The 13,546-nt window shown below is 28.0% G+C and overlaps 1 pseudogene across 1 annotated transcript; it reads right to left on the bottom strand.

The window, feature by feature from the left end:
* Window positions 1-3,133: 3,133 nt before the first annotated feature.
* LOC145813618 (cytochrome P450 736A117-like) lies at window positions 3,134-11,449 on the bottom strand (annotated as a pseudogene). Its single transcript, XR_014356807.1, has 2 exons — window positions 10,471-11,449; window positions 3,134-3,939 (listed from the first exon to the last, which is right to left on the bottom strand). The product of XR_014356807.1 is annotated as a cytochrome P450 736A117-like (transcript).
* Window positions 11,450-13,546: the final 2,097 nt, after the last annotated feature.

The following is a 13,546-nucleotide window of genomic DNA, read 5'->3' on the forward strand; positions in this document are numbered from 1 at the left end:
GAGAGCACAAGGCTCTTGTTTTGTTGTGATTATATTTTTGCAAACCAAGGGCTATATTTGTGTGGGTTCGAACAACCATTTTGTGTAACCGGGCTTAAGCCTTGGACTTTGTAGCCCTTGAGGGCATTTATTTACTTTTGACTGGATGTTTTACATATTATAGATTCATGTACTAAAGTCGTTGAATGTATATTCGCATGTGGAACTATTTTGTAAATCTCTTATGATTATGCATACAAGTGTTGGAGATTTATTTCGGTTTACCGTAAGGAACGGTGGTTGGTGTTTATTGTGTATTTTTTTTGGGGGGGGGGAGGGGGGGCATTACATTAATAAAATCCACACTTGGAGGCATCACGTGCTGAGAAATTTCTTTTTTCTCAAGGCTCTTAACCTCGTCATTCTCTAGTAAATTTAAACTTGCAAGTTTCTCACCCATGGTTGGCTCATTTAAATTCTCGTCAATTTGGCTTCCATCCATTGGCTCTCCATGAGTTGTATCTAGCAGCAAAACCAGTTTATTTGTTAAATTCTAAAATTTAGGTTTTGGTGCATAAAATGCACATATTTTATTTTAATATTAGAAACAGACACTGTATACCATTAATTTCAAATCTGTTCCATCACATATCAATGACCAAATATCAAATTAGATTCCAGCCGTGCACACATAATCATAAGAGAAATATTAAACAGGACCAGTCTATCTAATTTCAAGCACATTATAATCAATAAATTGATATATAGAAGACAGACCTAGATCGAGAAATGAAATCAAAACAAAATCATGAATAACCAAATATGCTATTGATGACAAAATATGAAATCAATTCATCAGCTACAGATCAACAAACCGTAGAGGTACAAAATATGTACCTCATTTCTTGTTTTAGCGGTTATCTTTATCTCCACAATAAGTTTCTTTTCATATATCAACAAATAATTTATAATTAGATCAAACACCAAAAAAACATTACCTATAAACTCTTTGACATACTTCCAATTGCAAGGTGGTGATTTCCCTCTCAAATGTTTGTTGGTTTCTTTATAGAACTGAATAAATACTCAATAAATACTTGTTTTCATTGTCAGTAGTTAAACGATACATGTGTAATAGATGTTTTGATATATCTATATGGGTAACTAATCCCCACAAGCAAAGCATTGTCATAGTTCCCAAAAAAACATTTGGAAAAAACAATAATAAGAAAATGGTCAATTTAGGCTCTAGGTACATGAGCATAACAAGAAAGATTTTAAGTTTAATTCTTAATTCCTTCAACAACCAACCTAACCCACTTCTTAAAAATAAAAATAGAAGTAAAAAGTAAAAAACAGAGGTTGGTTGAAGTTGTAAACAACATTTGATGACTACCCCTTTTCTCTTTTAAACTTCTGTTCTCATTCTAATTTTTCCTCTATACTTTCCGTTCTTCATCTTCACTTAATGGTCTCTTTCAAAACTGTTTTTCCTTTACACCACTTTTTATTTTATTTTTTAATGCATCTAAAAAAATTGACTAAAATATAAATTTAAAAAATCACTAAAAATAAAGGAAAATTCATATAAAAATAATTTTGAAAACCGCTTATTAGCTAGCATCCAAAAAATTGCAGCAATAATTTCAAGTAACCAAACACTTTCAAAACCAAGCCAATTTAAACAATTGCCCCTCCATATAGGCCTAGACTTTACAAGCTTTCCTTAATCATCAATGTTCCTAGTTCATGAAACTACCTAACATAGATGTGTTCAAGCAATTGAATCAACAATTTTGGATCAGCACAACACAGATGAAATCATAATTGAAATAGTAAGAGTATATAGAGATTGTTTCAAGAGATTCAAACACCTCTATTGTTTTCAAGAACAAATTAAATTCAACAAAATATTGAAATCAATAGAATATTTGAATTCAACAAAATAATGAAGAGAAGAGAACTAAAACCTCCCCAAAGCCTCCACATCACAGAATATTGAAATCATTAAACACAACTAATAGATATAATAAAGAGACAAAGCTGGATTCATTCATAGAAATTAGGCTTACCAATTATAAATCAATCAAAATCTTCAACTCTTTATCAAGAATCAATCAAAATCTTCAAATCTTCATCAACAATTGATCAAAATCTTCAAATGAACAATAAAATTGAGATGGAGAGTCCAAAGAGAGAGTCGAGCGAGTGAGAGTGCAAAGTGAAGAGTGAGATTTTGAGAGAGAGAGGGGGGAGAGAGAGAGTATGTGTGTTCATACCGTTGGAGGTCGGTCTTCAACGAAGAGAGCAAAATCAATTTGGGAAATAAGGGATAGGTTGGATGAGTTTTACATGATTTGTTTTGTTTTTTGTTTTTTTTTTTAAAGTTAAAAACACGATTTGGATGTTTAAATAAAATGACATTTTGGTGTAAAAAGTGATTTTTTGTGACAGTCAAACAATCAGTAGCAAAAAAAAAAAAAAAATAGACACAAAAAGTCCTATTTCTAATAGTGCAAGTTCATCCAACATTGAGTATTATCATACCATCAAACCATTTCTATCTATATGACATCTATATTTTTAAGAATAGACTATCCATTTATAATAATTTATATATGATTTAATTATATGATTACTTATGTTTGATTAACCTAGTTTTTGCATGCATGTTCTTCTCAGCTTGTCACATGAAATGAATTGTTCAGATCATTAAGATGGGTACAAATTAGTTCCATAATACGCCAATTTCACTTGTAAAATTGAAATCTTCAACTTTAGTATACCTGAACTCACAATGAGATTAATATTTTGAGTGTGAATAAAGGAATTAAGTTAGAAAAGGATCACATATGCTAATTTAGAATTTGATTGACAACTAACAAGTGGAATTATTTCGAACGTACAACCAAATTCTTTCCCTTCTTCAAAAATAAGATCTTTTAGATCTTTCTAATAATATGGCAAATAGGTAAAAATATCGAAAGTTGATAATTCTTCCTTGATTTCCCAACAAAGTGAAAATGATTACCCGATTGACTTCATAATAGAAAAATCCAACAATGAAGACTAATCAACTATCCACTAAACCTAACACAATTGCATTTCAATAAAGACATAAAGATGACATAAAAGTGATCATTACACAAAGGAAGAGAAAAAATACTTCTTATGTAAACTGATTTATTTAGAACTAGAATTAGCAATCCATCTAATACAACTCTCAAACACAAAATTCATTTAAATTTGTATGGCCAGACATTTATTTTCTTTTATTTAACAATCACTGATCCAATATATAGCTCGAACTAACCAAAAAACACAAAACATATAGCAAACTTTATCACACTAGCAAGAGTAAGGAGTTGGAACAACAATTAGAGGGTTTTTTTTATGGATAGTTAAACCAGCAGCTTCAGTCATGTCCAAATCTTCCCCACTCGATCCATCTGGTAACAACAAGTCAAACTTGTGAACAACACTTGCAAGTGCAAGCTCATTAACATTCATGCCGAATAGAGTACCAGGGCAACCCCTCCGACCAGCACCAAAAGGAATAAACTCAAAGTTGTGTCCTTTGAAATCTATTGAACTATTCAAGAACCTCTCTGGCCGAAACTCCTCAGGATCTTCCCATGACAATGGGTCTCTTGCAATTGCCCAAGCATTGACAATCACTTGCATGCCAGCTACAATGTCATAGCCCATTACCTTAGCTTCTTGGATTGATTCTCGAGGAAGCAACAATGGACTCGGAGGATGTATCCTTAGAGATTCTTTGATCACTGCTTTCAAATAGTGCATGTTTACTAAATCATCCTCTATTATATTTAATTTTCCTTTGGCTACTTCTCTCACCTCATTTTGTAGTTTTTTCATGATTTGTGGGTGTTTTAAGAGCTCTGCCATTGTCCACTCCATCATTGTGAATGTGGTATCAGTTCCAGCAACAAACATGTCCTGAATTATTATTGTAGAAAGATCATAAGAAGTTTTAGCTTTACATGTTATTTGATTGCAATGAATTGTAACTCTCTGACAATTCTAACTATTTATTCAAAATATTTACAAAAATAAGATGGATTGCTAATTATTTATTATCTTGTGTGTAATGTTCTAAAATCAGGACCATTGGCCAAAAGGAAAAAAAGACTGGGTTAATGGGTCACTGGTTCAACCATTCGATCAATTGGAATCAAACCGTGACGACATATTTATATTATAAATATAATAAATATTATTCTTAAATAAAAAAATACTAGTCAAGATAGAGTCATTTGAATTATTTTTAAATTTCAAGATCTGTAAATATGTTGACCAAAATTATATGTTTATACTTATATATTTATAATAATGAGCAAAATTCACTTGGGAGAATTACATGCAGGTGGGAGTTGGAGAAAAAAATTACAAACACATGGTGGTGCAAGTGTTTGTGGTGGGATTCAAACGAAAGGTCGTGGAAGTGGAAGTGTCATTTCCATATCCCTCTATGTGTTAGTAATTTTTTTACTCAACTCCTACATGCATGTAGTTCTCCTAATTCACTTTACCTCCTATAGTTCAAATATGGGCAAAAAATGATTTTATGAATTTTGACTAAAATACGAAACCAACTCTATTAATAATCAAGCCAAAATTACCTAAATACCCTTATGTCATATAATTTTCTATCTCAACCACATATTTAACATATTAAATCATAAATTAAACTAAACACTCTAATTTGTTACCATAAAATTAACTTAATCTAATTTTAAAATTTTCACCCAATTTCTTATTTAATAACATTTGGAATTAAACATAAATATTATATATATATATATAACAAATTAAATCATCAAATTTTTAATTTAAATTTGTTAACACAAGTTTTTTATTTAATAACATTTTAAAATAAACATAAACATAAACATATATGTATATATAACAAATTAAATCATAAATTAAACTAAATACCTTAATTTATTAACATAAACCTAAATCATAAAAGTACCTTAATCGAATTATAAATTGTTTGCCAAATTTATTATTTAATAACATTTTAAACTAAACACGTGCATACATATATATATAACAAATTAAATCATAAATTAAATAAAATGCTCTAATTTATTACCATAAAATTCAATTATAAAATTAATTTAATCTAATTTTTAATTTTAATTTTTTAAATTATTTTTTATTTAATAACACTTTAAAATAAACATAAATAGACACACACACACACACATATATATATATATATATATATAATAAATTAAATCATAAATTAAAGTAAACACCCTAATTTATTACCAAAAAATTACCTTGTTTAATAACATTTTAAAATAAACATATGCGTACACATATATATATATAAAAAATTAAATCATATATTGATCTAAATACCTTAATTCATTATATCATTATATAAAATTAAATCATAAAAGTACCTTATTCTAATTTTAAATTTTTAACTTAATTTATTATTTAATAAAATTTTAAATTAAAGACGTACATAGATATATGTATCTAACAAATTAAATCATCAAATTACTTTAATCTAATTTTTTTATTTTAAAATTCTAACCCAATTTTTTGTTTAATTGTATTTTAAATTAAACGCATACATCACTACAACATATAAAAGTTTTTAGAGATCAAATATTTTGATCTCTAAAAGTGAAAATTTTGTTACAAAATACATTTAGGGACCAATTTCCATCGTTATGAGGATAGTCGCTAAAAGGTCGTCCCAAAAAGTCAAAAACAAGACTTTTAATGACAAAATTTTATAAATATTACTAATAAATAGACTTTTAGGAACAAAATAATTTGTTTTCAAGATGGTTTATTTTTTGAGGCAAAAAATTTGGTCCTAAAAGAATAATAATCCATCACTAATGTCTAATTTTCGTTGCTAAAAATATAATAATGACACTTTTCGCAACTGAAATATTTGGTCCCTAAAAAATAATTTTGTCCCTAAATTTTGGTCTCTAAAACCTTAATTTTTTGTAGTGCATATATATAAAACAAATTAATCATAAATCAACCTAAATTATAACAATCCCAAAATTAAACTATCCATTAATTTCGTATTAGTATTATTCAATTAAAAAAAAATAGAATGTATTTTATAATTTTATATATGATGGGGTTAAAGATCATGCTAATCATGATTAAAAGAATTAAATTTAATTTTGTAATTTTGTGTGGTAAAATATGAATTAGTATAAAATGTAGGATTAGAGTGTGAATACCCAAAAGGGTAATGCCACCTAAGTAGTACATGGAGGCATCTTGTTCGACCCTTTTTGCCGCAAGAAGTTATTGGTTGGTTTTGAGGCACCATCATGCGGTGTCCCAATGATACTGTATTCGGTGAAGGGAGTGGAGTTACATATTTATATTGAATGATTGAAGAACATGAAAATATATAATAAATTTTGATTGGTGTGGGGTATAGCCACGTGGCGTCCAAGACCAACTGATATTTTTTCTCTTGTCATCCCACGACTGCCTCCTCTCCTAAGGAAAATTCTAAACATACATAAAACTTAAATAAAAAAACTGATAAAAATGTTGTGGTAAGATATTATTGTAAATAAATATATCTTCAATGGTGTTTGGTTTTGAAATAAAAAGTCCACAATGAATCATATCATTATGTATAAAAATTATATGTAAATTTTTTATTTCTATAACATTATTCCTGCTATAAATAGGAGTTCAATTACAATCAAAGGAAAAAAAGAATAACAAAAGGAAGAAAAGATCCAACAAGAATTTTTGTAAGAGATTCAAGTTTCCGGAGATATTTAGACAATAGAAACCGATACTAAGGTGGGTTTTATTAGATATTGAATTATCTCTGACTATTTTATGTTAAATCATGTTTTGTAAACTTGATTATCATATCAAAGGTATTGTTTGTTATTGGAATATATTTGTGTAAAAGAGAAAATTTGTTGATATAAATGTTTATTAAAATATAAATTTGATAACGATTTGGTAAATGATCATCTGAGCAAATATTCTTATAAATATTACCACAAAGGTCCCATGTTTTGGGACTTAAATAGTCATTGCCTTCTATTTGTCATTTTGGTAATTGTATGAAGCACAGTGTTGTACAAAGTTACGTGTTATACTATTATCGAAGCTATTCCTAAAATCCATACGAGTTGCCAGTTGAATCCATACTGCCTGTGAATGTGGTTATGTGTTACGTACGGTACCATATATATATGTTTTGTTTAAAATGTTTATTATGGTGATTTTATAGTGTTTATACTCTCAATATAATATTTATTACTCTACAATATGTTTATAAGTTGTTTATCAATTTTCAAAAAATAATTATTAGAGAGAGAGTGTTTGGCTCATTTGGGAAATGGGGACATGCAGTAAATGCATAGTACCCTTTTATAATATTTATAAAGATCGACCTATTAGATTAATGATCTTTTTGTTATAATTAAATAGAAACAGTGATATATATTTTGGTATTTTATTTAATTAATTATTTCTACACGTGTTTGTTAATTAAATTATTATGTAATAGGCCTTAGATAACCACGATTACTGGCCAATCACAATGCCTAAGCCTTGAGCACAGGGTGCGGGTTGTGACATAAATACCTTAATTATTATCATAAAATTAAATCATAAAAGAAGCTTAATATAATATTTAATTTTTAACACAATTTATTATTTAATAATATTTAAAATTAAAACATGTACATATATACATATATATATAACAAAAAAAAATTAAGTCATAAATTAACCTAAATGGACTGCATTGCTAAATTTTAGAGTCGCCACCTAATATTTTTGGGAGAATTAGGAAATCCGTGACTCGTGCCAAAGGCCACTTGTCTATCATAACCAAAGTTGTCTCAGTTCGAAAACTTAGGTATAAGAGGGGAAGGTCATGAATTGAGCACCCTACTTATTTAATCAAAAATCGGCCTCTACTAAATCATTATTTGAATTTTAAAGACATTATATACTCATTCTGATTTATTAATATGCTAACATTACTATCTGAGGCAAACAAGTATAGACTGCGTCACTTACTTTAAAATGCTTTGATTTCATAATTTTTTGAAAAAAATTTCGAATATGTGCAACTCAAAGGAAAAAAATGAGCTTATATTTATAACAATCCATGTCATTCCAACTTAAGCAAACTAGCCTCCATCCACAATCGTTCATAGAGATATTTCAAGTAAGCAAGTAGCCTCATGGTAGTATGCTCAACATGGTAACAACTAACACACTTATGATATGCTAAAACAAAAATGCTCACCTAGTACTCATCCGCGGCAAGCCAAAGAAAAATAAGATAATTAGAAAAATACATGACCCTAAAAAATGCACATGATTAATGCAACACATATAAAATGCAACTATTAGATTCGGCTATTAGTATGACATATGAATCAACTCGAAGTATAAGGTAGTACGCATAATCAAGTAGGAAATGATAACAGCATCAAAATGATGAGTCGATCCTTAATCCATGCAAAAATGGATACGAAGCATGAAAATAATAATGGAAAACATGATGTTTTATACAGCCATGGTAAGCATGTAAATAAAAGAGAAAAAAAAAATGGAAGTTGGAAGACATACATCAACTGTTACAAATTTATCCCCTTACAAGAGGGTTCGAATGGCCTAATCATCGACCCCACTCTATATGTTTTATCTTATATTTATGAAAAGTATTATAAATTATGAAAATTTATTTTGAATTTTATTTTATTTTTTTAAATGTGTAGATTTAAAGTTAAAGCAATGTTATATGTAATAAATTTTTTATTAAACCCTTATTAAGAATATATATGTCTAAATATTATTAGATGTTTAAATATACATATATTTTTTTACAACCAATCATATTTGACTTATTGTATGTTGTAGTAAATATTTTGACAAGATTGTTAGTATATGTAGAATTATTCTAAAGTTAATTGGATGTATGTCACACTTACAATGAATGTAGACCATTGATCGTTTTTTATGAATAATTTTCTAAGTATTTTCTCTGAGTTTTATAGTATTGTTGTATATCTATTACATATAATTACATTACCAAAATCAACGACTAGAAGAGAATAGGACAGACAATGACACAGAGTAGGGAAGATTATTCCTATGCCCATCTCGATGTCCAACAACTTGTTTAATTATCATCGTTAAATCCCTAAATTGTGTTTTAAAAATTACAATAAAGGTATACGCACCAATTGGTGTATTAATTAGTGTACAAACGGATGATATAGTATAATTTTATTGGCTTTGAATTTTTATAATTTGTATAATAAGTAGGATCTATAATTTTGAATTTGCAATAGTATAGCATGCGCTAGTACACTAATTGTTAGCACAAGGGGCGGAGCTAGCAAGGGCCAGGGGGGTCACGTGCCCCCCCTGGGTTTTGGAATTTTTTTTTTTTTTTCAAAACAAACATAAAAAAATATTTTAAATAAAAGAATTTATAAAAATATTATTTTAAATGTCAATGATATTTTTAAAATAATAAGAATAATAATAGTTATTTTGATTGAAAATAAAATGATTACGATATTATAATTTTGAAAATTCTAATATAATGTTAATGTCTATCACTATTGATATGCAAACATAATTAATCTCAATGAAAATATAGAATTTATTGAATTGTTAGTTACATTTGACATGTAGCGTTCATTCTCCTTGTGTTTCTTTACTATTGATTGGTGATATTACATGTTAATGATGACATGGTATAACTGTTATATTGAATTACAGATATTTTGTATAAAAAATTATTTTATCATTATATAATTCATTTTAAAATTTTATATCCATGAATTTTTTTTAATAATGTCCATGATACACTAATTACAAATAATATTTAGCTTATTTGGTTCTAGTTTTCATAAAACAATTTTCAAAAAATTCTATATTTTTATTTTCATATTTTAATGTTTTCAATAATTTTTTTTAATATTTTAAGAATTTTTTTTAATTTTTAGACACATCTAACATAAATATACTTAAAAAGTATAATATTTGTGAAAAAAATCTTTAAAAAATACACTAAATACCAAAAAATATAAAAATAATATGAAAATTCAGTACATTTTTAGTATTTTTGTGTATTTATTAATTTTTTAAAATATTTTTTCACAAATATTTTACTATTTGGATACATATCTAAGTAATGTGTATCTAAAAAAATAAAAAATTATTTAAAATTTAAAAAATATTCACTAAAAAACTGAATTTAGAAAACTAAAACAAAACACACTGATTATTTTTTTTTATCTTTCCTGAAGTTAATGGTAAAAATTTATATAAAATATTTTTATAAAAAAATTTAATATTATAATTAATAAGTACCCTATCTAATTTAATTTCTTAACTCCGCCGTCAGCACCACTGCAAAAATTGACTAATACAAATAAACAAGAATTAATTAGCATTAAATAAGAAAACAAAAAGTAATTTTACCAAGATGAGAGCTTTGATGGTATCTCTATGAACAATAGAGCCAGATGCATTCTCTCGCTGGATTTGAAGTAGAAGATCCACAAAGTCATGTTTGTTTTCATTTCCAATATTCACACTATAACTGTCGTCTCTTTTGCGTCTATCAACATGTTCTTCCACTACTCCCTCAAGAAATTCATCCATCTCTTTAGAAATATTCTCCACTTTGGCATCCAAACCATTGATTCGATTCATCCAAACAAGCCATGGGATATAATCCCCTACATTGAAAACACCGACCAATTCCGTAAGTGTCGCGAGGAGTTCCTTAAACCTCCTCCCTCCTTTCGTTCCACTGTATTTCCTCCCCAACGCAACCCTACACACTATATCATTTGTAAGTGTCACAAACATGTTGGTCAAGTTTACCAATGAAGACGAAGACGAAGAAGAAGAGTTTTTGATTTTTTCAATCATAAGGGTGGTTTCTTCTTCTCTAACGTTTCGAAAGGACTGTACCATCCTATTACTAAGAAGGTGGACGACACAAATGCTTCTTACCTGCCTCCAATGCTCGCCATAGGGACTAAGAGCGACGTCCTTGCAGTCATAAACAATTTTGCTACCATTAATTGTCTGCTTGAAAAGGCGAGATCATGGGTTTTCATGATTTCGCGAGCTGCAACAGCCGAGGAGACAACAAGGACTGGAACACTGCCGAAGTGAAGTTGCATAAGAGGTCCATATTTTTGAGCCAGTGATCGGAGAGAGCGGTGAGGGAACAAGCCCAGTTGGTGGAGATTCCCAATAATTGGGAGCTTTGGAGGAGAAGGTGGTGGCAAGTTTTTGTGGTCTGTTGGAGTAGTAGTAATAAGGGAAAAGCATAGGAAGAGGAAGAGTACCAAGAGGAACAATGGAAAAAAGTAGAAAGATAAGAGATGTAATAACAACATTTTGCTTCAATAATATATGTTTTTTTGAATGAAAAAAAAGTACAGTTTCCAATTGAGGAGTACACTGCCGACGAAAGTTCTCCTTTTATAGAGTTTTTAAGGAAAAGAGTCATGCTAACCCACACCACACATTTTTTTGGGGGGATATTAACTTTTTAAAATTATCTTTTGATTTTTTTTGGGTATAAATTTAAAAGGACAAAATAAAAAATCTATTTTATTTTAATTTTTAATTTTTTAAAAATAATTAATATTTCAAAATAATAAAAAAATAAAAATAAGAGATTAATATATATTAAGTGCCGTTTTGGCAACAAATCAAAAACGCCACGTTTTGGCAACAGCTCAGAAACGCCAACCCATGCCCACTGCGTTTTCAATCCCATTTGGGAAGACCAAATAAGCAACACCCAAATTTACTAAATTACCCTCTGAAATAATTTAATTAATTAATTTAAAAATCAAAAAGTAAGAATATTTTGATCATTTTAGAGTGATGTGACATTTTTAAAAAATATTAAATCAAAAATTAAAAAAAGTCAGCTTTTTACCAACTTCTCAAATCATTTTCAAAAAAACTAAAAAATTTGATAAAAAGTCAAAAGTCAACTTTTTACCAACTTCTCAAAACACCCCTAAGACAGAAGTTATTAAGGCTTATTCCGGTAAGTTGATTAAAAAACAATTTTTTGACTTTTTAAATCGTATTATCTCTATACTTTTTTTTATACCTTTACTTGAAGCAAGCTGCTGTATATTTAATAAAGTTCAAGGAAATGTTATATATATATATATATATATATATTGTCACTGTTCCATTTTATTTACACCAATTATGTGATCAGGATAAATACACATAATGATAAAATGATAAACGATAAGACGATGAACAAGTGATGAGAAGAATCTGAAATGTAATCTACGACTGAAGTCTCAACATATTTTTTTTTTAAAAAAAATTGTTTTAACTTACTTTCCAAACCACTTTTAACTATAAATATAGGTCTATTTTAAAAAGATAGTTGAAAGTTGAGTTTTTTTTTTTTTAATTTTTTCAAATATATATATAAAATATAAAATATAAAATATAATAAAACCTAAAATAAATTAAAAATTAATTTTTGATTTTTTTAACTCTTCCCAAACGGAGCCCGTAATATAAGATTCTTAGGCCTCGCTTGTTTGGGGTTATGGGAAGGGGATTAAGTTTGATAGTGAATCAGAGATTGAGAATGGGGTGTTTGTTTTGAGAGATAGGGAAGAGATTAATAATCCCTTGGTATTAGTAAGGAGGAGGAAGGGGGATTGGTAAGGAAGAGGTAGAGATGGTATTAGGAAAATAGTGAGGAGATCAGAAATTTTTTTATTTTTTATATGTTGGAAAATTTTTTTAAATATAATGTTTATTTTTTTATATTTTTTATTTGTTTTATTATTTTATATAAAAATAATTTAATAATTCCTTACTATCAATCCCCTCACTATCAATTCTCTCACTAACAATCCCCTCACTATTAATCCCTTCACTATCAATCCCCTCTATTCTATCTCCAATAACAAACTGAGCCTTGCGATGCCGTCCCACCTCACCTTACGCCCCTTCGATCGATTCATCATTGTGCGTGCATCATCACTTTTGTTTGTCGGTGGAAACGTTATCCTTCTTGAATGGACCGAAAAAAAAAAGATTTTTTGCAAACAAATTAAGCAAGTAAAAAGTTTTCTTAAAAATTCAAATCATATTAATAAATTTGTTTGCTTTAATTTTGATTTTAAATTTTAAACATACTAGATATTTTTAAAAAGTAAAAAAAAAAGACTAAAATATGAAGAAAAAATAATTTAAAATAAAAGAAAATCCGAACAAAATATATGTTTTTAGACAAGTTTTTATTATTTATTTTTAATCATTTTTTTTATATTTAAATCAATTTATTTACACTTCTTACAAACATCTAAATTAGGTGCATATATATATATATATATAGAAAAAATAGATCTAACATCTCTCTCATACTAGTCAAACTAGTCACTCCAACTTTCACTAGTAGGAGAGGTCCACAAAAAAAAAAAAAAAAAAAAAAAAAAATTCTCCTAGTTAAGGTCTACTACATCCTTTGCTTCTATTTTATTCAAAAAAAAAT

The sequence above is a fragment of the Camellia sinensis genome, chromosome 15, assembly GCF_055761805.1.
Source record: "Camellia sinensis isolate YWXY chromosome 15, ASM5576180v1, whole genome shotgun sequence".
Classification (NCBI taxonomy): domain Eukaryota; kingdom Viridiplantae; phylum Streptophyta; class Magnoliopsida; order Ericales; family Theaceae; genus Camellia; species Camellia sinensis.